Source organism: Zonotrichia albicollis, chromosome 10, assembly GCF_047830755.1.
Source record: "Zonotrichia albicollis isolate bZonAlb1 chromosome 10, bZonAlb1.hap1, whole genome shotgun sequence".
Classification (NCBI taxonomy): Eukaryota; Metazoa; Chordata; class Aves; order Passeriformes; family Passerellidae; genus Zonotrichia; species Zonotrichia albicollis.
The window spans coordinates 35979236-36003296 of NC_133828.1; the positions used below are offsets into that span (position 1 = coordinate 35979236).

The 24061-nt window shown below is 43.4% G+C and overlaps 1 protein-coding gene across 8 annotated transcripts in view; it reads right to left on the bottom strand.

Annotated features, from left to right (window-relative positions):
• Positions 1-21419, bottom strand: part of SEMA5B (semaphorin 5B) — a 264202-nt gene extending 242783 nt beyond the window's left edge. For 3 of the 8 annotated variants that reach the window (XR_012582007.1, XM_074548794.1, XM_074548801.1), the window contains exon 1: positions 21240-21380. The gene's annotated coding sequence lies outside the window, so the exon portion shown is untranslated. Of the gene's footprint in view, positions 1-18293; positions 18313-21239 lie in introns of those variants that run through there. The other 5 variants (XM_074548796.1, XM_074548798.1, XM_074548800.1 and 2 more) reach the window with 5 other exon arrangements.
• Between the last annotated feature and the right edge of the window lie 2642 nt (positions 21420-24061).

The window sequence follows — 24061 nt, forward strand, 5'->3', positions numbered from 1 at the left end:
TTTTTGTTCCTATGTGTACTTCCAGAGCTTCACAGAAACCTGAAACCTCACCAGAAAGTAGAGATAAATATCACCATTATTCCACAGCATCAAAGCACAGACAATTTAAACAGAGAAAAGAGTTTTCTCTGAATTTGCTGGATGTAACATCAATATTGTCTTGACATGTCCTTTTCCTTCTCATTTCTAATTCCCTCCTTGCGTCAACACACCAAACTTCTCCTCTCCACACTCTAACCACTTGTGCTTTTGACACCATATCTCAGTGTGTTTCTACATCATTCAATATCTACACCACTTGGCTCCTGAGCAAGGCAGATAATCCAGCCCCACATCAAAACAACAGGTAGGAGCAATCTGAAAACTTCACAGGTTTCTGTAATGGAAGACAGCAAGGAACAAGCAAGGTCTTATTGCCAAACAGCAAGGAAAATTAATGAGGCCTTCAAATGCCCAACTGGCAGCGATAGTGTGTTAAAAGAATGAAAAAGAGGGGAAAGGACCATCTGCCCGCCAACTATGAGCACTCTCTGGCTGGTGCTAAAAACTCCACTGACTGCTGGGCTTGAAATTCTGGTATTAAAGTTTAAGAGATGTGTTCAAGACTTTTATGAAATGAATGTGATTTACACCAAAAGACACAGCCAGCGATGCTTCTTATCCTCTCTTACATTTACTAGTCTTTTTCCTCTAAATGGATTTTCTGGATCTTCAACCACCAGTAAAATTCCAGGCTTCCAATAAAGGACTCTTTTAAAATTACAATGAATCATAAAATATATGAAACAGGGGTTGATATGTAATTCCAGATAGCTTGGTCATTGAGCTGAAATAAAAGAAAATGGTGGCCTAATTACCAGGCTGAAGGATGGCAAAGATAGCCTAAAATTAAGTATTTCCTCTGAAACCTTTCAGATTCAGATCTGGTAAAGACAAAAGAAAGGCTTCTCTAGAATTTGGTGGTAGCTGAGCCTATCTTGAAGATGAGGCACACTTTTGATACAACAGTGATTAGTATTTGGTTTGTGAAGTTTTACAATAATCCCTGCAATTGACATTATCCCTAACTCCGAGCTGGGAAGACTGAAGCATCTCATTTGCACCCTGTATCACACACACACACACACACACACACACACACACACACACACACACACACACACACCACACTTATGCCCAGACTCAGTTTGTAACAGCAATCTCTACTAATCATGCACAAGCACTGAGAAGCTGTCCTGACTTACCAAGCAAAATCACTTTCCTAGGGCAATGAAATAAACAGGTGCTCAAATATAAAAAAATGGAGTTAGTGGCTTTCCACAGCACAGACTCATGTTGTTCCAAGCCTGTAGGACCACATTTTCAAAGGTATCTGAAGCAACAGATTTATGCAGAGCCCATAGATGCACAAGCTGGTTTAACAAAGGACATGCTGGAGCTTGAGCTGAGCACTAAGTGGTGGCAGTGGAAGATGTACATCCCCGTGGTGAAACTTGCAGTAGTATTAAGCTGCAATTTATAAGCTTACTGATCACTCACATAAAGTATGGTAGCAACAGAGCCATCTACAAATACTGGAAAAGTGTAAAATTCTTTAGTTAACTGGGGAAATGGGTAAAACACTAAGGAAAGTTTAGGCTGGTTGTTAGAGTTCACTACTGGTCCATGATATGCCTTCCCCAGGGAAGCAACAGGTGCTTAGTTATTTAAAGCCAACAGGAAAGAATGCATTGTAGGGACCAATTCCACAGCAGTAATGGATAAAGTGGATAGGCTGTCAGCCTTCTCCAATTCTAGTTAGTTTATGCTTTACTAATAATTCTTCTTTGGGCTTAAAGGTTCAGGCCCCCACTATTCTTACTGGTCTCCATAAATGCATGTAACCCAACAGACAGAGAATAAAAATTCTCCCTGTACAATGTGTTGTACTGTCACCTTGCAATTACTGAAATGCAGTGAAGCCTTTTCACCAAGAGATTTTACTTGCCCAATGATGGTGAGGATCACTTTAACTAGACCTCCTTGCACTTTGCAAAACAGAGCAGTTGCACCTTGTCTGTCTGAGTCTGAGTGTGCCTGGGAGTTATGCCTGGATGAAGAAAACAGGTTGTGATTAAGATCTACTGCGATACCTGCAGCAATTCCGGGCTCTGGCTACAGACACTGTCTGCATTCCTAGCAGCTGTAATGCACTTTCAGCTCAGGCTCCAAGCTTCAACACACTTTGCATCAGCCCTAGACAAGGTGGACTAAGAGCCCAGGCACATCTCACAAAGCTCCTGGAAGATGACACAACACCAACAAAAGACAAAGAGAGCAGCTTTATGTACAGACAGGAAAAAGGTGTGCTAAGAGCTGGAAGTGATGGAGAAGCCAGTTATTTCAGCAAGCAGCAAGGAGAGGCATTTGGAAAGGAAGTTTCCCCATCTGTGGAAAACAAAGAAACTTGTTGTCACTCTAGAATTAAAAGCCTGTGTGGGTTAGCAGAGAGTAAGGAAACAATGTCAGGGGAAAGAAATAAAAGGAGAAGGTTTTGCAATGATTCAACTATCAGTCATGAATTGCCATGTTCAAAGGGTAAGTCTGGGATTCAAAAGAGAAGCCAAGCATGGGAAGGAAAGGAGCAGAGATTGAATATGGACATCTTTTATTCTCCCTAGTTTTCTGATGCTTATTCTGCATGAAAGGACAGAGCTAGTGGCTTAGGAATTCTCTGAAAATCCTATTTTTCTTATCTATCACACATACCTAGAGAGACAAATTGTTGCGCAGAATGAGCTGGGATCTAGAAATACAAGGATACAGAGCTGAAAAAGAGCACATGAGAAACCAAGTTTACTCCCTGCTCATGTATGATGGTGGTTAAAAGCACAAAATTAGAATGCCTGTGGTAACACATTCCTGGCTTAGCCAGGCAGAGGTGAGGCCTCCCGACTAGGAAGAGCTGCAGGGCACACAAAAGCACCAGATGTTTGCCTGCTGAATGACTAATCGTGCCCTCACCCTCAGTAAAGTGTTCCAGTGGCATGAAGAGACACATTCTTGGCTTCATAACCAGCTAACGTTAACATTCAGGAGAAAATGTCATTAAAAGTCTGTACTTCAGCCCAAGGTTGGAGTAGCTGAAAACTCCTGGTTCCCTTACCACCCAACCTGCCCCCACACAGATGGGGAGGCTTTCTGGCGAAACACAAACAGCTGGATTCACTGGATTAGGTACAGTTCTGAGGATGAAAGCCAAGGACAACATGCAAGCACTGCAGTCAGCAAGGACTGGGCAGAGGGAGGGAAGGGCCTTGCCCTGTTGGAAGGGCAGCAATCCTGTCAGCAGCAGCCCAGCCCACAGCAGACAGGAGCTTGCCCATTTCTGACAATGCAGATGGGAACTGGGAAAGGAACAGAGGTTACAGGGCAAACAGCATGAGAGAGGTTGGAGCTCAGCCCATTTCAATCTAAAAGAGCCACATCATTTAAAGAGCCTCTAAGAGAGGCAATTCAACTGAAGTTTGCTCTCCCTCTTGGGGGGTTTTCTGACAGAAAAATGACAGAGACCTGCACTCCTGCATTCGGCAGAGCAGATCCGCAACCTCTAAGGGGAGGCAAACACAAAAACACTTACGTGCATCAGGAACTCTAGGCTGAGAAACACTATCCTCAAACCCCTGACCAAAGACAGCAGCCAGAGCCAAAAGGCTCTTTCTGAGAAGCAGTGACTGTGATTATTCTTCTCAAATTGGTTTCAACAAACAGCAACACTATAGAAGTCCTGCTCTCTCTAGCAGGTATAACACCCCTAGCAGAAGAGGACAAGCACAGGGATCTGTTGCTACATGAGTACTTCCTGATGGGAACAGGATGCCAACCAAGCATGCTTTGGATTTTTTACTAAAACTACCTGTCAGACTGCCAAAGGTATTAAATAACAAATCTGCTTATTTTCAACCATGACCACAGTTGAGTGCAGCCAAGTGAAAACAGTCCCTTGCAGGTGGACTGCATATAAAGTGCTACACCCAGGCCCTGGAGAGGACACCCTGCCCTTAACAATGTGTATTCCAGCTGTACTGCACAGATGTACAGTCCCTGTTCCAATTTAAAGAATACTGACTTTGGTAGACTCGCTAGTTTAAAGGTAAAGTATGCTTTTGGCTGCAACTTCAATTGTACAACACTGATCTATTCTACCTTCTATTAAAATACAATCTTGGTAGCCATCCATGTCGGATGCAGTAATGAAAACCAACCTGCTTCTACAGACCACAAGCCATTCTAAATGAGAGGAACTGTTAACTGGGCATGCATGAAAGGAGTGAAATGAAAAAACTCTGAAACAGTAAAGACATGCACAGTCCTCAAGAACACTTGGTTGAGATTAGAAGACAAATATATTCAAAAGACAGCCTAATCCAAAGACAGTGGAAAGAATTTTAAGACACTCTCTCCCTTTTATGTCAGCACTCTTTGCATCAGGTCCGTAGTTGGAAGTTCATAGGCAGTCCGTAGGTTTTTAATTCAGGAGGAACAAATACAGTAACTTCTTGAGTAACTTTTAAAGGGGTAGTCTATAAAGAAAACTCGCTGTTATCATTTCAGAACATGTCAGGTGCCAACTAATCAAGCTGATGGAAACTTCAGGGGCTGTTGGATGTACATTTGGAGAAGAGAGAAAGGGGAGCATCTTCATTTGCAGTCCACTTCAAAGTGAAGTTATCTAGGGAATCATAGGAACATGGAATACAGACAAGAGAGCTTTGGCAACTCCTTATAATCTCTTAGTCCTGAAAGGAAGCTCAACACTTAAAGCCAGCATGCGAGCCTTAATGCACCAGAGAGATCTGGCTTTCAGTTTGAATGCTGAGGTTTGGAGGCTCATGGCCAACAGCAGCCACAGAGTCAGCAGCTTGTTTCCAGTTCGTGAACTCCATATGCAAGCTGGATTTCCACTTCAGGAAGAGGTGAAGGGAAATAATTCAAGTTACCATGCCTTTAGGGTCTATGTTCTTTTCTTTCTTTTTTTTCCCACCCAGGCTGGCACATGTCACTAGGAGCAAAGCCAACACTAGACACTCAATGTGTCAAAGTGACTCACCTCTGATTGCTGCTTGTTACTGGGAGCACAGATGTGGAGGAATCTAAGAACTGGAAATGCAGACTTCTTGGATCAAAGGAAGTAAGGGCAGCTAATACCAGCTGTTCTGCAAAAAACTTGGGGAATTAAGTTAAAGAGTTAGCAGCAGCTAACTGCTGGGAATCTACTTTTTCTGAAAGCACTGCTCCAGCAGGGCGGGTTTCAGAGATAATGCTGCCAGTTTGAAATAGAACATCTTGTTTTTAATAGCACATATCTGTCCTTTCTGCTGTTTTGATGGGTCATTTTAAATGGGTATCACCAAATGGGAGCTGTTATTCAGACTGATTACTTCCTACGTATATAACTAATATACAGGGATTAGAAAAAAATTAAAATACATAGCACTTTTCAGGTAATCCTCTAAAACAATCTTTGATTAATTCTTACAACTCTAGAAAATTATGTTTATCTTCTTTTTTTTCCCCTTAAGCATTATTACTTCAACAGAGAAACCTGATACTGACTTCCCAGTGTTTGCCCAAGGCATTGAGTAAGCTGCTGGTAGAGATGAGCTTAGAGGTTAAAACTCACCAACTGCCAGGTTTGTATTTAAGCAATCACAGCACATGTCTCAGTCAATTCATGTCCCTTTCTAACTGTTAACACAGACCAAAGCAGGTGACCTTTATATAGAATTACTTAAATGCAACCAATATTAATACTTGCAATTCTATAGCTGGCCCAGGCTAAGTGTTCCCAGAGCTTTACAAATCCCAGATACCAAAGCCTTACAACATCTCTATGAAGTACAATTTGCTTTGCAGGGGGGCTGAGTAAGGAATGATGGAGTGTGCATGGGACAGATTCATATTCACAGAGTCAGCATGTGACAGGACTTGATGGTAGCTGTGGAGTCCATGTCATTCCCAGGTGTTTCAAGGGCTCTCTTATGACAGCAGGCAGATGGTCTGTATGCCTCACAAGAGGAGCAGGGTTTGGCTACAGAGAGCCAATCCCTGATATGAATGCAAGCAGGTAACTATTGGTCAGTGGGCAGGGTGGTAACCAATCAGAATCAAGTACAGAGTCTTTTGAATGGCCTTTATAAAGAGCTGTGTAGACCAATAATCTCTCTCTGCTATAAGAAATCTCAAAGTTGCATCATCTCACGATCCCCACGTACCGCGACATTCTCTGAGTCTTCAGCCAATGCTCAGCTCAAGAGTCCATTTTGCCCTTCCTTCAGTTCAGTTTTCAGCCAGAAATGTTCTCCATAAGAGGCTCAGAGAAGATGTAAGGCTATGTGTTCTCAGACAACCTCATTAAGGACAGAGATCCACATACAGAAATTTTGTAGGGTGAAAGGACCAGTCACAAGAGACTATTGTTTTGTTCTCTAAACAAATTTTGGGGCTGTGTGCAGTGTAACGTACATACCATTTAACCTTTTAACACTGTTAGTTGTAGGTGCCAATAAACTCAACAAGGGAACATTTGAAATCAGTCTCACCTAACTGTAAAATCGATGCTACCTGTCACAGCACAGTAAAATGCTCCAGCTCCAGCTGTACTGTATGGTTGCAGCCCCCACTGCATGAAAACACACACAATGCTCTCTATGATGCTGCAGTCCTGTTAAAACAATTTTCATTAAATGCCTCAAAGAGCTAAAGAGATTGCTATCTGAAAACACAGAGAAAGCATTTAAACCACAAGGTGCTTGGATTTCAGATGGATTCCACTGCTATTTGACTTAGAGTCAGGCAGAGGTTCCACATGAGTGCCACTGCACAAGTTGCTATCCACAGAGTAACTTCTCATCCCCAAAGATCTTTTGATCTCAAAAACCAAAACAGACTAAATGTGCTTTAGTACTCATTCATGGAAAGTTGAGGCAGAGAGCACTCATCAGACATCCTCCTGAAGATGGTCTAAACTTCCAGTCCCAGCATCATCTGACCTCTGTGTCAATTAGAACTTCCTGCAAAAAGGAAATTATTGCCCAATAATCCAGGATGTAAATCTCAATTGCAATAGGTAATTCCTATTAGCTCCCTGAGTGGATACTGTATTGCACGGTCAGAGCATCTTCCTGTAGTTGAGAGGATTACACTAAGCCACATAAAGGCAGTTTTCAGTTACAATTCCACCTCAGGCAGGAGATGCAATCCCTGCACAGGTAGGCACACCTGTGATAGCTGACAAGGCACAGGCTGTATTACCAACATCCAGGTACCTACTTGGGCACTTGACACCTTTGCTGTCAAACAAGAGCTCTCAGGGGCTATGAAGAAACAGTGAGCTTTTGGAGCTAATGTGCACAGAGAAATAAAACTCTAAACCTAAAGATGCTAAAGAGGTTTTTGTTTAGGTGATGTATTTGTTCCTTCACCGTCCATCAACTGACTGGGTTCAGCCACATCTAAAAGCACCAGTAAGGAAAAAATAAAACAGCAATTGTCAGAAGACAGGACTTCTGTAAGTACACGTGTGAGTGATGATGGTTTTATGAATTTAACCCATCAAAAGACAAATAGGTGCCAAGAATTCTTCCCAATAACATGGTATCATTCAGCATCCCATTGCCCCTCTCAGCTCTGATATTGCAAAGTCTCCTCCAAATGCCTACTCCATTCCCTGCAATCCTGAAGAAAAGCCAGGAAGAGGCTCAGCACATGTGACATGATGCACTCTAAGAGCAGAAAGGGTTTGGCTGCTGACTCCATAGCAAACCCTTTCTTTTCATTAAGGGTATATCCAAACAGTATTTTACTGGCAGACACGGTCTTCTGCTCAGACTCAAGACAGTCATTTACAAGCCTTGTTCACCTGCATTCTTGATTGGGGATCTCATTTGACTGTGGCCTCTTACCTCTCTTTCCCACATAAGAAACTCCAGCTCAGGAGAGGAAGTGCTTTAAACTCTGGTTAATTAACTCTGCAAGAGAAAGTCAGAGCTCAAAATCTACTGGCCTCTATCAGAAACTCCTTACTCTGCAGTTAGGAAACATGAAGATGCTGACAACTCTTAAACACTCCTCCCACAGGAAATACATTTCTCCCATAACTTCTGGGGAATTACTCCTATATAGTCTCAACATAAAAGAGTCCTGGGAGACACTGACACCCATACATACACACACCTCCCCAGAGGCAAGCACACAGGCACTGAGGACAGGCACATGGCTTTGCTGTTGCACTATTCACACAGAGCTTCCACCCTCCTAGATAAGTTGTGCAGTGAAGACAAGGATATTCATTTGGGACTAAATTGTTCTGCTTTGGCACAACATGTCCAGGAACTGTACACCTGCATTTCTCTCCCAGCTACTCTGTCACTGACTGCACACCCCAGTGATAAGCCATTGAACCCTAGTAGCCAAACCTGACCGTGAGGTGCCCTGCTGGAGAGACATGGTCCTGAGATCCCTGGTGTCTCTAACTCTCCATGACTTCCCTCTGCTTTGGGCTTTTAGGACCCCTAATGCACTACCAGACATCCAAAAATAGAGGCTGTACCTCATTAGCCTGTAGGAAAAGCCATGTCCTCTGCTGTCCTACACAAGTAGCATACAACCATATATATTTTAATACAGCTATCTCTATTAATGCAACATGGGGATGTGCAAATGGGCCCTAGTCTCTCTCTCCCTTTCCCTTTATCCTTCCCAAAACTGGAAATAAATAATACCCACAAAGCATGGCAAAGCACGTTGTAATCCCCAAATGAAGGATTCTGTAGGTGTGAAGTATTCATAAGACATTTTTATTTTCAAATTGCAAAAAAGCTGGTTGCTGTGTTTCCTGGCTGTGTTTAGCACACCTCTCTGCTGTGCACATCTGAAGCACACATCAGGAAAAGAAATGCTGTGATAATCAACTGCAAATCCCACAATCTATTTGTTCTAGTAATTAAAGAAATATTTACTCAGGAAGCAGGTTTACACAGGACGAATAGCTTCTAAGAACAAATATGATTTAATTAGGTGTGAGTGCAAGAAGCATGCAACATATTAAGTAGATTAATTTATGCTCATTAACAATACAGACAAAATTGGTGCTTGGCTATTAATTTTCTATGTTGGAGAAAAGAAATGGTAAAGAAGTGTTCACAGAGTTGTCTGCTTTAGAAGCTTATGTACTTTTTCAGAAAGAACCAGAATAAACCCTCTGCATAAGATAACTTAATTTACTCACCACATTTGATAAATAACTTGTATTCTGAATTGTCAGAATTGTTCATTTAATGACACTGAGGATAAAAAAAACTTTTATTTTTTAGCACTTACCATAAGTATTCATAATATATTCTTCAACAGCATTCAGCCTTGCTTTATAGGAAAAAAATAATTTCCCAGAATGTACAGGAACTATTTCAAGGCCCCTCTTTAATATAAAGAATCCATCAGATTTGTGCTGTTAAACAAGAAAAAATATTTGTGGCTGCAGGATTGTCTTTCACTGCTGCCTTCTATGAGTTTAGACAAGAGGCTTGACTTCTCTTTGTCTCATCTTCTTCCCTGGTAAAAATCAATTTGTTCACTTAAGACTCATAAAGGACAATGCAATGAGTGTGTTATATTACAGCTGGGTAATGCACAAAATAACAATGATGACTTTTTGTAAATTCTTCTTCCTGTCTTCTGTGTGTGCTACTAAATATAGTGGAGCAAGACAGTTCTAATTGATTCTTGTTTTTGTTCTTACAGCTGCCTTTTATTTTCTGCATAAGCTTCCTCTCTTTTCAACATCCTTGAAAACCAAGAAGAATTTACTGGCATCCCACCACAGTTCAATGTGCTGATACCACCTGGTTTTATCCCAACCAGAAAGATGGCTTTTCACATTTGCTCTGGTATTTGCTAGTAAGCAGAAGACTTCAATTCTCAAAGACAGAGACTTCAGCCTACAAGTTTTTCACAGTCTTGATGAAATGCAATATCACTAGCCTTGTGTGTGAAAATGCAGAAATTAATACATTTTAAGAGCATTTCCAGTTCCTACCATGGTTTAGTTCAGCTGAGCATATGTTTAGCAAAGTGGTGGAGGTTTGGCTGATGCTGTTTGAGCTGGGGGAATGGACTGGACAATGTGCTAAAGTCAGTTCTATGAAAGTCTGGCCACCAATATATTAAATTAGTGTCTGACTTCATCAGATGCAGCTCAGTATTTCATTATAATCTTTAAATCTTAGCCTTTTAAAAATACCAAACAGAAATTTAGAAGGATATGGGAGAAAGGAAACACAACCTTTGAACTTCACTGTGAAATGGAGGGGCCAGCAAAATAAAAAGAGCTTTGTACTACTTTGGAAATTAAGAGCAGACCAGTTCTATCAAATAAATGCTGTTGTAGCTGAAACAACCCAGATTGCAGACACATTTGTAGATTTCTGTTTTACAGAGAAGCTGAAGTTTTTGGTGAAAGATCTTCCTAAATCAGTCTGCTTTGAAGTGCTTCCTACAATGATGATAATCTGTTCCAGAAACTGGTCATAATAGAAAACACCATTTCAATGCAGTCTACAAAGCACAGTTTTAAAAAAGCTTTCAGTTACTCCTTAATTGTAAATATGCTACCAAGCCACTCACTTCTTCACTGGGGAGAGCTGGCTGTGGTAAGCACACATTTCCTGATCTCCTGCCTTCTAATCATGTCTATCAAGTCTTTGTGACTGACAGACATGTAAGCTCTGCTATTCAAAACAAATAAGAGATGCCTAAATTATACCACTGCATTTTAAAGAAGCACTGTCAAATTGAAAATGTGGGGCCATCTCCTGCAGCTCTGACTCAGGTAGTATGCCAAATTCAAACCCAAATATTCTTTGGATAAGAACTGCAAAATGTGAACTTTGGGGTTTTTTTAAAGATAAAAAATCAAATTTTAACGTACAAATATTGAACTCTTCCTACTGATGTCCCTTGTTGCAGGGTCAGCCTCTTGTCTCTTCAACAAATATCTTAGACCATTAGAACTACGTGTATCAGATTATTTCCAATTCTTTAAATTACTAATTTAAACCCCTGTTTCTATCAGGTAGAAGTCTGCCATGGAAATAATCCTGCTAGCTCAAGGCTGTTGTGATAACTTCACTGAAGCACTTCAGTAGTTCATTAGGTCTATTTGTGAAGAAAAGTCTTACTCATCTCAAATTAACTCTTCAGAAGTTTGGGTTTTTTTCTTTCCTCAGTTGAATCAGTTTGGGAAGGGAAAGGAAAGAAAAAAAGCAAGCCTCATTATTTTACTTCTGTTTTCAATCAATTACTTCTGCATCTTATGCTCAAACCTGTGGAAGCCTAAAATTCAGCAGAAATAGAAATCATGTTGCTTCACGTTTTTGTTTTAATTAAAACTAAAAATGCTTCTCTTGGTGCTGGGTTTTGCAACAGCATAATCTGGCAGACCTCATTTAGGAGAGCTCCTCCAGACCAATACCATCCCTTGCAATCTGGTTCCATAGGTACCAACTTGTCTCTGATTTCTTGGGCTCACATTGCAGTCCTCAGCCAAGCACAACCACAGCTCTTCACTGAGGCTGCACTCATCTATCTGTGAGTAGAATTGGGCTCTTGAACTTTTCATGGATGTCCAAGCCCTCTCAGAGCTTTGTAAATGGATAGCAGAGTAGGCTGCCAGAAAACAAAGGGTTTTCATTAAATGATAACATCTTTCCAAACTAAAAACAGAAATTGTAGTACTTATGGGAAGATTCTAGTCCTCTCTAACCACAGGTATCACAGTTAAGGTTAGTGCAAGCCAACCTGATACTCCTATAACTTTTGAAAATAATTTAACCATTTGCCTTGTGTTAGCAATCAAGAACTCAGGCCAGTAAACTCTCATTCACAGGTCATTTTACTGAAATTAGTAACACACTGAATTTGTACAGATTGCAAAAGTGAGTTTGATTTTGCAGGCTCAGATCTTACACTTGCAAGAACAGAATGCTTTCCTCACCAGAAATTCTGCCTGAACTCTGCCCTCAGTTAGTTTAAAGTGCCTCTTTTCACCGTGCCTGCATTGCAGTGCTCCTGAATGAGAGTCTGGTTATGCCCAGGCAAAGTGCAGACAGATGTTTTGACATTTTCTGCAGAGTTCCCCTGATACAACACTGCTCTGATTTACAAGCAGTGCTGCTGCTGCAATCCCCACCCAGCTCCAAGCCATGCTCCTCTGCCAGTAAAAAGCTGCTGCTGCCTTTACCCATTGCAGCCACTCCAGCTCCACACCAGGCTCCTCGTGCCAAGAGATTCCTACACCCCTATCCTTTTCTACTGCATTCCAGCTTTGCAGTCCTTATCTCCTGATGTCTATCTGCTCAGTTCTGCTCTACAACCTCTGCTGTTTCAGTTCTCCCAAACTTCTGTAGCTGTCACTTCTACAGTCTTCTTTGGCCAGTAGCATCCTTTAGAAATTTCAGAGAAGAGCCATCAAGCCATAAGGATTGAAAAAAAAACATTGGAAAATCCAGTATCATCCTGAAATATCACAGAAAATGAAGAGATTACTTGACTGCAGATCAAAGTACCACCACAGCAAGAAAATGTGGTGCTTTCCTCTTTGGATAAGAGCATAGCAGGGCCAAGAACCTAACAACTAAGGGGTAGCATAATCACAAGGGTTGCTAAATTTTAAACACTTAACCAAGAATTGCAGGATGTTTTCTCCCTTCATAAATATTTAAATCAACATTGGATGTTTGTTTAGAAAAATTGACCAGCTTGAACATGAATTGGCTCGGGGGAAGTTCTGTGCCTTCAGGGAAGGCAGAAAAAAATGACTGGAAGCACCTTTCTGGAGTCTGTCACTGTGGGAGGAGGGACCAGATGGGGAAGAACCCCAGGAGTCAAAAGTAAAATGGTAAAAACTAAAGGGTAAAATGTTAAAAACCCTGTTCATATATGTAGTCTTGCAGGTCAATGAACTCCATTTGAAAAAGGACCAAATGACCAAAGACTGCTTGCCCAAAGCACATCACCCTCAAATCTGCCCATGAGTTTTCAATGCAAAATTAAATTTAGACTTGTCAGCCTTGATGTGCTTTGTTTTGATGAAACCAGGAATGAAATACAGCACAGTAATCTTATCCAGTCATCTTAACTAATTCAGCATTTTGGATGCCTTAGCATATGAACTTGCAGAGAAATTTTTGGCAAAAAAAGGATGGCATTGTAACTGCAGCCTTCTAAAGATTAACTCACACCAGCTATTCTCAGTAGTACCATCATTATCTGTGAAACTGTGCACAAATGAAGAATCAATAAATAAATATGAAGAAGAAATTTAGGGGGAAAATGAAGCGCTATTAGCATTCCAGGAGTATAATAAACTCATAATTCTCTGAGGCAAAACAGTGAAGCCTGGATTTGCAAAGCTACCATAGACAAGGAAGTGTGCAAAACTCATTCCAAATATAAGCTGGTTTAATATTTCAAAGACTCATTAGAGGGAGCACACAGCGTTAGCAAAATCATGGTTTGTATTACTGATGTACAGTCCTAGACAAATACAGAATGTATCTAGTAAATTACTCTCTTGGGAGCAATTTCTGTTGGTTAAGGGGGGGAAATGTTAAATTTTAAAGATGTTAATCACTTGTTTTTGTTTTATTTCAACCTGTAGCGATGCATGTCTGGTATGCATATGAAAATGCAAAATACAGGAATAATCCCTAGCTCATCTTGAAAATATTGGGACCAATAGTGCACATGCCAGCAGGGTACTGATTTTCTTGCACCACAGTCACACTCACTTACACTGAATTGTTTAGTTGTGTAAAGGATTTGCGTGATAAACCCACACACTGGCAATGTTGAGCATGGAGATAAATGCATAGTCTTGTAAGGCATGAGTTTAGGGCTTTGAGGCAGGAAAGCAACAAGATGTAACATATCATTCATAGGATTTAACTACACTTATAGAATTAAGTAATAGAATAACTGTTTTCAGGGCTTGTAACTTTGCCTCTGCCACTAACACACACTCTATGACCTTGAGCAAGTTGCATAAGACTAGCTTTTCACAGACCTCAAAGTTTAATTTGTACAGATTTCTGTCGCTGGCAACCCTACCTGGCGCCCATCTGCATCATTATTCATGATACCTTTAACAGATGAGCACAAAATTCTCCAGGCCACAGTCCTTTTATGCCTCACTCTCTGTCCCTGATGATTATTAATTCTGACTGCTGAGCATGGACGTTGAAATGGAAATAAGGTTAAGTTGTACTATTATATCACTTGATTATCCTCACAAAGCAGGAACTGTGAAATTTTTCATATTATGTGTTACCTCACCTCATCCTTTGTCAGTATTAGAACAGCACATGGTTAGAGTGCATGTTCCTATTTTGCTCATGTTGAGCAAGTATGTATCTTTATCCTACCACAAGCCACTAATGATATTCTTCCCCCTGTTGCCTTTTATTTTAAGTAGGTGGTTACAAGCTGCAATTGCAACTAAAAGCTAAGCTCTTTTGGACTGGAGGAGCACATTGGATACAGGCAAAAACTGAGTCTCAGCTTTGTGTTTCTAATGAAAATGCCCTTCATATGTGGAATGGACACCAGAAAAGGTCAGAGAGTGAAATACTAAGTGTTTTACAAATATAGACTGATTGCCCTGTCCAAACCATGTGTTTGAAAATCTCCTCCTGGCAGACAATCTTCAGTCACGAAGGGAGAGCAGAGAAAGGAACATGAGGCAGGGCAGGGGGATCTGTAATCACTCTAACAACTTCTGAGACATAGCCGAGTTTTCCTTCCATGTGTTTTATATGTATATATATATATATACAGGCCCCAAAAGCATCTCCTTCTGCATTCTTGAATTTACCATATTATCCTGTCAAACTGAGTTATCCAGACAGAACTTCCTACCCTTTCCTTTCTTGCCTTATTTTTTCCTCCTGTCTTTGATGTGCTGTAAATCAGCACCATAGGAGAAAAATAAGCAACCTTTAGCTGAAACAGCAGGCTAAACAACTTCCACGTGGCCAAGCAGCACAGCAAAGCAATTAAACCTGCCCAACAGGCCATCTGTAGTCAAACTCCTCTTCCCTTAAGAGCCAAAGTACTCCCAGATTTAGTTCCTAATCCTACCTCTGAGTTGTGCAGATGGTTCCACAGCACCCACTCAAAACCCTTTGAAGTTACTATGAATCCAAACATCTGGGTAAACTCGCTGTCCCTGAATCTGCTGCAAGAATGAGGATGTGGCCAAAATCTCATGGAAGCTTGTGTTCTGCACTTGAGAAAACAAGCAGGATCTGCTTCTTTCCCACAAAACTAGTCATAACTGTCACAGCCATATTTTGGAACCACCAATTTGATCTCTGAGTCAGGGCAATTTCATACCACATAAGAAATTTTCATTCTGTTATCCTTTCAAATAAATTTGAAGCTATTTTTTCATTTTCACTCTACATCAGTAACCTGCACAGGGTTTGCACAAGGTTTGCACTTGAAATGAAAAATACTGCTTTTAAAATGACAAACACTGAACACAGGACATTTGTTATCACTAAAAAAAAAAACACTCTCTGTCTCTGGAGAAGCATAATTCATTCACTGATACATGCACCCACATTTTCTCCAGGGAGTTTCACAAATTCACATGCACTCCCAGCACTAAATTTTGCATTTCAATCTAGGCATTAGCTATAAAAGATGTGTAAAATCTTATGTAGTCAGACAGAAGCTGTTCCCTATTGGCTACATAATAAGCACCTTAGGTGGCTCCAAGGTATAAAATTATTCCAAAAGGGGTGTGGAAAAAATTACACTGCATAAATTGATTCCACATCCACCTGTTCCAGGTGCCAGCAAATATATTTTGTTAAAGCCATCTGGTTGTCTTAAAAGCTAACAGTTTTTGAAGACTGTGGCACAAACAATCTGGAAAATATACCAACTTTCAAAGCTACAAACCCTTTAACTGCAAATGGCTTAGAGATCATCTATGCAGGACTTAGCTGGGCTGTTCTGCAGGACTGCAGGTGCTTAACTTCTAAGACAATCTGGCATCAGGGTACATCCTCCATAGCACAGAGGGTCCAAGGCTACTGGAGGATCCATTCTGCATCATCAGATGCTCAATATTGATATTCTCAATTATGGAATGGGTTTGCCTCATGGGACTGAAGTTGTGATGAAGCTTTTGAGTGCAGCACGATATTTGGCAGAAATAAAACTGATCACAGAGGTTCTTCTCTGCAGGTGGCTATGTCCCGGCTGGTCACGTGTTGCTGCATCACGGATAAAGTCAAACTTTGAAACTGGCACTCTGCAATTTATTTAATTTGCAGCAACAGCCTAATAGGGAGTGTGTTATCTAGACTAACAAGCCCATAAGCATTTTGCCTGCTCACCAAAGGCACGAGGTCAGACACTGCTGCAGTTTGTGTTTATCAGGGTCTGGTTGTGCCGGGTGCTGTTTCCCGGAGACGCGTTAACAACAATGAGGAACATGCAGCACCTTGTAAGATCAAGCTCCTTCACAGCAGCTTCTGGGAAGAAAATATTCTGTGCTCTCTCCACAAATGACCCCTTTCTGAACACCAATGAAATTATACATATGATTTATAAACTCTACAGGTGTTGACAATTGATTTGGGGATTAAAACTAGTAATCAGCATGTTTACTTATTGTCTGATTTACAGCTCACTAAAAAGTAAATAAAGACACACCAGTCCTTAACCAGCACAGTGCTTTGGTACATGTTTCATTATAAGCACATGAATAGCCCTGCCACCAATTCACAGTCATACTTTGTAACTTGGTAACATCCTTCACATGCAAATTACCTCCCCGAGTTATTACATTTAGAAACAAAACAAACCCACTTGGTTTGTAGATACATTTTTGACAACAGTAATGTTTCTGGACTATTACTACTGATAAACTCATCTTCAGAAAATCACCTGGAATGATTTTTTGTGGACCTTAAAAAATTGTGCTTTATATGAGTTCTGAAGCAGAGGTAACTTTGGGAGTCGCGGCGCTGTAGTCAAGGAGACCCTGCGTGCTGAAAGTCACAGTTGTGCAGTCAGAGCTCTGCTGCACTTCACTCACATGGTTTGAGCCTGGGGTAAGAAATAATGGCTGTCATGCAGTAAATTTTTTTTGGACAACAATGAGAACAGTGGGGAAATAAATACTGAGGTTAACTGTGCTTGAAGAATAATCTCCAGCAAGCAAAGCACTGTCCACACAGTTGCAGGCTCAAAGAGCTGAAAAAGTCTCACACTCAGCTCCCACTGAAACTAATGAAAATTGCCACCATGGACAGAGATGGGATGACTCCTGATACTGGGCACACTGGACAAGTCAGCAGTCTGAAAACAAGAGAAACAATCCCTACAATAAAACTGACACAGTGCCTTCAGTGAGCTGATTTTTGTTTCCTTAAGTAACAGAACAATAACAAAGAGCCATTGACTTGAATCTCAGCACAACAACGCTCGGACACAGCCCATGTCAAGGCACAGCGGGGAGAGTGCAATACACCACAGTTTGTCTTCTGGACTAAATCACAGGGATCCAACCCAAAATTGTGGCAGTTCACCTTCACAGTATTTGGTCTGTAAAAGGTAAGTCCATCACTTAAGACTGACTTTTTGATTTCAATGTGATTTGGTACTTATGCACAACGAACACTGATGAATTTTACCCCTAGAGAACCATTCTGAATTGTCTCCACCACTCTCTGCAGGTAATTAAATTTCCCTTTTTCAGTTTTATGCCAGAAATGATCTTGTGGGCATGATCTGCAGCAAGGAAAATCCAGTTGAAGACTTCACACTGGCACCTAAACTCTGAATCTCGGCACTACCCCAGCAGCAGAACACCTTCACATTACAGTGACTGACTCCCCCTCCTCAGCACATCCCCTCTCTTGGGGCCAGTCTGCCCCTGCTCCTGCAGCTCTTGCCAGGAAGGCAGTGAGCAGCACTTAGGAGACCTGACAAAGCTGGAGTCCAGCACGTGGCCTCCCAATGACAGACCCTCAGTAAAACTGCCCATGGCTTCCAGTAAAAAATGAACTAAGAAATGCTAATCTAATAATGCAGGCATGTAGATAAATGAAAGGTGAAAAGGCTTTTAAATGCATTCTAAAACCAATATTTTATGAGATGGATCAATATATTTCTCTAGGCTGGAAACAAATGAGTTCTCAAAGAAAGTTAAATTTAGAGAAAAAAATGTTTGGTTTTCTTACTATGGAAAACAGTGGTGATAATTCCTTGAGGGCATTTGTACCAACACCACTCCAAAGCTAAGGCTTCACCATGTTTTCCCTAAAAACAGTACAGTAAAAACAAGGTAAGGTTACTACTGCCAGCCTACTACATGTGAACAAAACTAGCTTTGCAATCATACAGCATTGTCCTTAATTTCCAGTCGTTCAGCATATGGAAGTGATGCGACCACAAAGTAAAACAATTACAGCTTTGATCTTGCATCTTCTAGACAGTCAGTGAACCTCTCCGATGTCTTTACAAGGAATCACCTGAACACGGGCTACCGGATAAGACCCTGAATTCCCAGATCCCGGCTGATGGAGCCCGCAGCAGCCGGCGCTGGAGGCAGGGAGGCGGCAGCGGCAGCTCGCTCCCTGGCACTGTTGGATACTGCCCCCTTTCGCCGAACAGCCAGGCAACAGCCCCGGCTGCACTCCGAAACTTTGCCCGGCATCTATTTGTTTTCGGGAAGATATATTCATGCAGATGGTCTTATTTAACCCTAGTATGGCTGTTCGCATGATTATTTGTCCTGACTAAAATAGAAATCTATTGTTTGAGCCATGTTTAATGTCACAGAGCGCCTGCTTCCCAGGAACTTTCCCTCTTACGGGGCCCTATCGTGCCAGCCCAAGTCAAGCAGCACTTTTACAACAGACTACAAGGTAAGAAGAAGAGTTTATAGTCTGGGGGTATGTTCCCCCAGGTCAGCTGTCGGCCTGGGGAATAAAGGCCAATCACAGAGGATGACCAAAGCCATTCTGTCTGGGAACTTTTTAAATCTTACTGCAAAGCAGCTAAAGTTCCATGGCACCACTTGCGTCGAGCTTCTCTTGGGCTACCCACATTCCTGCTGAACCCATCCCCATGCCATTGTTTCCAGTCAATGTGAACTGATCAAGGCCAGTTTGCTAAAAGTCATTTTCTGCACAGAACCTCATCCCCCGCATCTCTCTGTTCAAGCCTTTTGTCCTCTGGGGTTGTGCTTTTTCACTTGCTGGAGTTTGCACATTTTCTCCTCCCTGGTTGCCCCAGCTTTTTGCAGGAAGGGAGAGAGGTCACAGAGGGCAGCCACTGCCAATTCCATCAGCCTAACAAACCGGGGGGGGGATGAACAAAGCAAATATCTATATTCTGAAGGGTGGGATCTCTCTCTCCCCCATGACTTCAGGATTAGTGAGTCCCTGGCAGGAGAGGACAAAAACTTGGCCTTTTTAATGAAACAAAAAAAGATAGAGAGAAAAACAGAACAACGTGCCTAGACTTCACTGAAAATGCAAGAAGCATAACATAAAACACAGAGATTCCCCACTATTGCCTAGGGCCGAGTCCCAATCCAATCGGAAAAGTTTTAGTGCAAAAGGAGAAAAAATGAAAGATAGGGATGATTCAAGTGTCTGCTTAAAAACTGAATCTGTTAAAAATCCAGCTAAATATCAGCAGGATTTTCCTTATCCACTGCCACTTTGTCTGCAGTTATGACCGGTTTTCTACATTGGGTGCTTACAAATAGGATGTATAATCACAACTCACTTTTCTGTGTGAGTAGTTTGTTCCAGCTCCCCTCACTCCTCCTCCGCTCACCTGGGATCTCTTGGGATCTCAAGCAGCAGTAAGAATCAAAGCCCATTACAACTTCTGGTTTAGTTGGTTTCTATTTTGTCCACAGCGCAGTCAGCCTGGGGTCTTAGCCTACCACTGAACACATCCAGAGGCAAAGACATCAAACCTCTTGCAGCTCAGACCATAATTTATGAACAGAAATGTTTTTTGTAATGAGAGGGAGCACTTGCACAACAAAATAAGGAACTTTACTATGGTGGTTCTTAACCAATATATCCATACATAAATAGTTTTAAGATAAAAGAAAAGGGAAAAAAAAAAAGTAAACCTCAACTAAAACCAGATAAATAAATTAGGAAAAAAAAAAGAAAAAACCCAAAAAAACCCCAACCAAACAACAAAACAGGACCTGGCATCTACTATGTTTGGAGACCTTTTTTAAGGACAGGAAATTATCAAAGAGTCTAAACTGAGCCAACAGAGGACAGTGAACCTTTAGAACATAGATACTCCTAGATACTTAACGCTCCACCTAAAAGCCCATGAAGACACAGGTTCAGGACCGACCTGGCAAGCACACCTTTTGTTTGTTTCCTCTGAGGCATAACAGTAAGCGTGCTCCTGGGCAGCACCAGGAGCAGATGGTAGTGCTGGAAAATACAGCTCTCCAACTTTGGTGTGGGGGATATTTGAGCTGGATCTACAAAGGTTGTTTCTGGAAATCCTACCCCCCATATACTCCCCGTAAGTTTCTAACAATGCGCGGATCTAAGGAGCAGCACAAGGCTCTCGGCTTCCCTCTCCCTCTCCCCTTCGCTTTTGATCTCCATCTGGACGTGAGCTGAAATTTAATGGGCCACCCCTACCACAAAGACAAATTACCATCTGAAAAACAAAAATCATTGATATCCCTTCGTCTAGGCTATCTCCTTCCCACCACTGCACCCCTTCGCTCCCGCCACAGCCTCCCTCAGCGGGTTTAGGAAGAACTGGGAAGGTGGCGGAGAGGAGGAAAAAAAACCACCTCCACTGCCACCTCCGAGCTAGCGTGCTCTCCAGCGCTGCCGGACCGCGAACACAGCGACAAAAAACAAGCCCCTTAGGCTCCCCGGCGGGCAGGGGGACGGCGCGCCGAGCGCCGGGCACAAACACACCCCCACGCCCCGCAGGTTGCCCCCGGCCCCCATTACCGGGCGCTGCTTCGGGGGCGACGGAGACGCGCAGCAGCCCGGGGGTTCCCATCTCTCCGGATCCCCTTCCCAGCGCCGCCCGCTCCCCCCGACCCCGCCGAGTTGGGAAGTTTGCGCGCCCCCGGCCCGTCCCGCCGCCCGCCCCCCGAGCCGCCGCCGCGCTGCTCTTACGGGGTGGCCGCGGGGCTCCCGGTGCGGGGCTCACCGGCACATCGCGCTCTGCAGCGGGGGCAGCCGCGGCGCGGCTGGGCTCGGCTCGGCTCGGCTCGGCTCGGCTCGGCTCGGCTCGGCGCGGCTGGGCTCGGCTCGGCTCGGGGCGAGAGGGGAGCGGAGCGGCGGCTCTGCCCAGCCCGGCGCTCAGGGAGTGCCGCCTCGGGCCATGCGAGCGGCGGCGGGCAGCGTCCCCGCGGTGCGGCCGGAGTTGGGACCGAAGTCCTCCCGGGCGCTCCGCTGTCTCTTCCAAGCGGCTCCTATCAGCACGGCTTCAACTCTTTCCATCGGAGACCGAGGGGAGGAGGAGAAGGAGGCGGAGGAGGAGGAGGTAGGGAAGGAGGAGGGAGCTAGGGGCTGGCAGCCCCAACTCGCACTGATGTCAACTAATATATTCAAAGTTCAACAGGGCATTTCTCTAGCGAGCGAATCGCCCTCGCCGCCCTCCCCGCTGGTCGCAGCCGGCCTCCCCGAGCCGGTGGGGGGTCCCGCGGAGCACAGCGGCACTTCCCGGCCGGAGCCTGCGGAGGGGGGCCGGCGGGGCTGGCCCCGAGAGCAGGGGGTCGGCGATGGGGGATGGCACACTTTTCAGGCGGGCAGGTTCAAGTGCCGCCGGTGTGGGGAGGGCTGAGGGTGGAGGTGAGGCACCAGACAAGAGCGAAAATAATCCACCGAGCGGCGGAGCGATGTTTGCGTTTAAATCCAGCCTCTTCCCTCCCCTGTGGAAGGGGCAGGGCCGGCTGCGTTGCTGTGGCTGTGATGGGAGAGGGGCGCGGGGAAGCGGCTGCGCGGGGGCTCGGAGCGGCGCCGGGGGGCTCCGGGCTCCCTTGCAGCCCCCGCGGACACGCCGCCCGGCCGGGGCTTGCACCGAGCGCGGAGCGGAGCGCGGTCCCCTGCCCTGACTGAGCCCCTCACTCGGGCCCGGGGCTGTGGCCACGTCTCCCCGATGTCCCCTTGTTTGCCGGAGGCTAATGGGGCCGGGATGAAGCCGGGGAGGGAAGCGGCAGTTTTCTGGCGCCGGAGAGCAGACAGCGGCGGAAAATTCGCGATGAGGAGAGAACGCGGCGCGGAGCGCACGGGAGAAGCAGCGCGGTCCCTCCGCGGCCCCAGCGCTGCCCGGGGGCCGCCCGCGGGGAATCGCTGCGAGGCCGGGGGGCTGCATCAGACGTGGCTTTGGGAAGGCTGATGCACAGCGCCCGAACGCCGTCAGCGACAACCGCATAAAGCCATAGGATGGACCCTGCTGATGGACAAGCAGCCCGGCAGTCAAAGGATAAAAACACATCTGGGCTGGTCTAGTGACATTTTAAAATCGCCAGATAAGAGCCTCAGTTATTTATCAGCTGAATCCCCAGATAGAACGGCCTGCACTGATGCCGTTGCATATGTATGTGTGCATACATAATGAGGCTGGGTTTTTTTCCTTCTGTAAACTGATCCTGTCATTCATGTTGACAGTATGTTATAGCTATATAAAAACAGTGTAATTGTATGATGGCTCATCAGTGCTGTGACAGCCAATTGTGGCGGCAGTGGGTGTGCTCCCAATTCTCATCTCAGAGAAGTAACTGCATAGATCTGCTGAGATGATGATTATACAACATGTAATTGTTTGCCTGTTCATAATTTCTCAGTTCTTCCTTAACCAAGGAACTATATCACTACATCTGCTCAGGCAGTAATGTATTTTTTTCATACCTTGAGTGAAGCAGTCAATATATTATTTATATGCATAACATTTTTTATCTCCTTTCCATTTTAAAACTCACACTGGAAAGCATAGAACAGGTGAAGAATACAAAACAATTGCAAGTTCCCTATGTATTCTGTTCAAAACTCAAACTCTGGAAGAAGACTTGAGTCAGACATAGTCTGAAAAGTGCTGAGCAAACTGCCCCATTCACAGTGGCATCACATTTGTGCCTCTTTTTTTCCCTATCTTTCCTAATACTGAAAAAACTCTGGCTGACTTTTTTTTTTTTTTTGGTAATAGTATCTTCTTAGAATATTGTCTTAATTTACATGTGAATAGTAACTAAGTGTCCTTCCATTTCTTTAATATACAGGATGATATCTTTCAATTTAGTGAATTGAATTTTAAATAATGATGTACAACAGCCTGGGTGGACAGAGCAGAACATAGTGAAGGTTGTGCTCTGTGCTGGGACACTATTTGTCTTCTTTTTCAGTTTTACTGTAGAGTGAATCACTTGGTTATCTAAGGCTCAGGATCACCTCATCAAATGCCACAATTTCATATGCAATTTCCAGAAGACAGCTCAACCTTTCCTCATCCTAAGACTTTGAGATGTGGCACTGAGCATTGAACTTAAGACCACATAAATGTCTGTCAACATTTAAAGATATAATGGGTAGTACTTTTCTATTGAAGAAAAGATTGTTTGTCCTAAAATCTTCTAGCATTTTCCTGCTACTATTTTGCTATTTCTATGACTAGGCTGGGATCAGTTCTGTTGGTCATGTATGTGAATGCATTGCTTGAAGACTTGTTCATAAAATGTGCACATAAATAAAAGTTTTGTAATGTTTCCATGGACAGTCAGGTCCTGATACCTTAATGCCTTTACACAGCATGGTATCTGGGAAATCACCGGCCAGACAGAGAAACTACTCAAATCCTTTTAGTAAAGGGCTTGTGACGCAAAGCACTACAATTACAATTCTGTAAAAAAGAGAGAAATGTCATGGGAAAAGTCAGGGTATTGCATGTGAAGTGATCTGTATCAAACAATTTGTTTCCAGTCTCCTGAGGAGAGGATGTA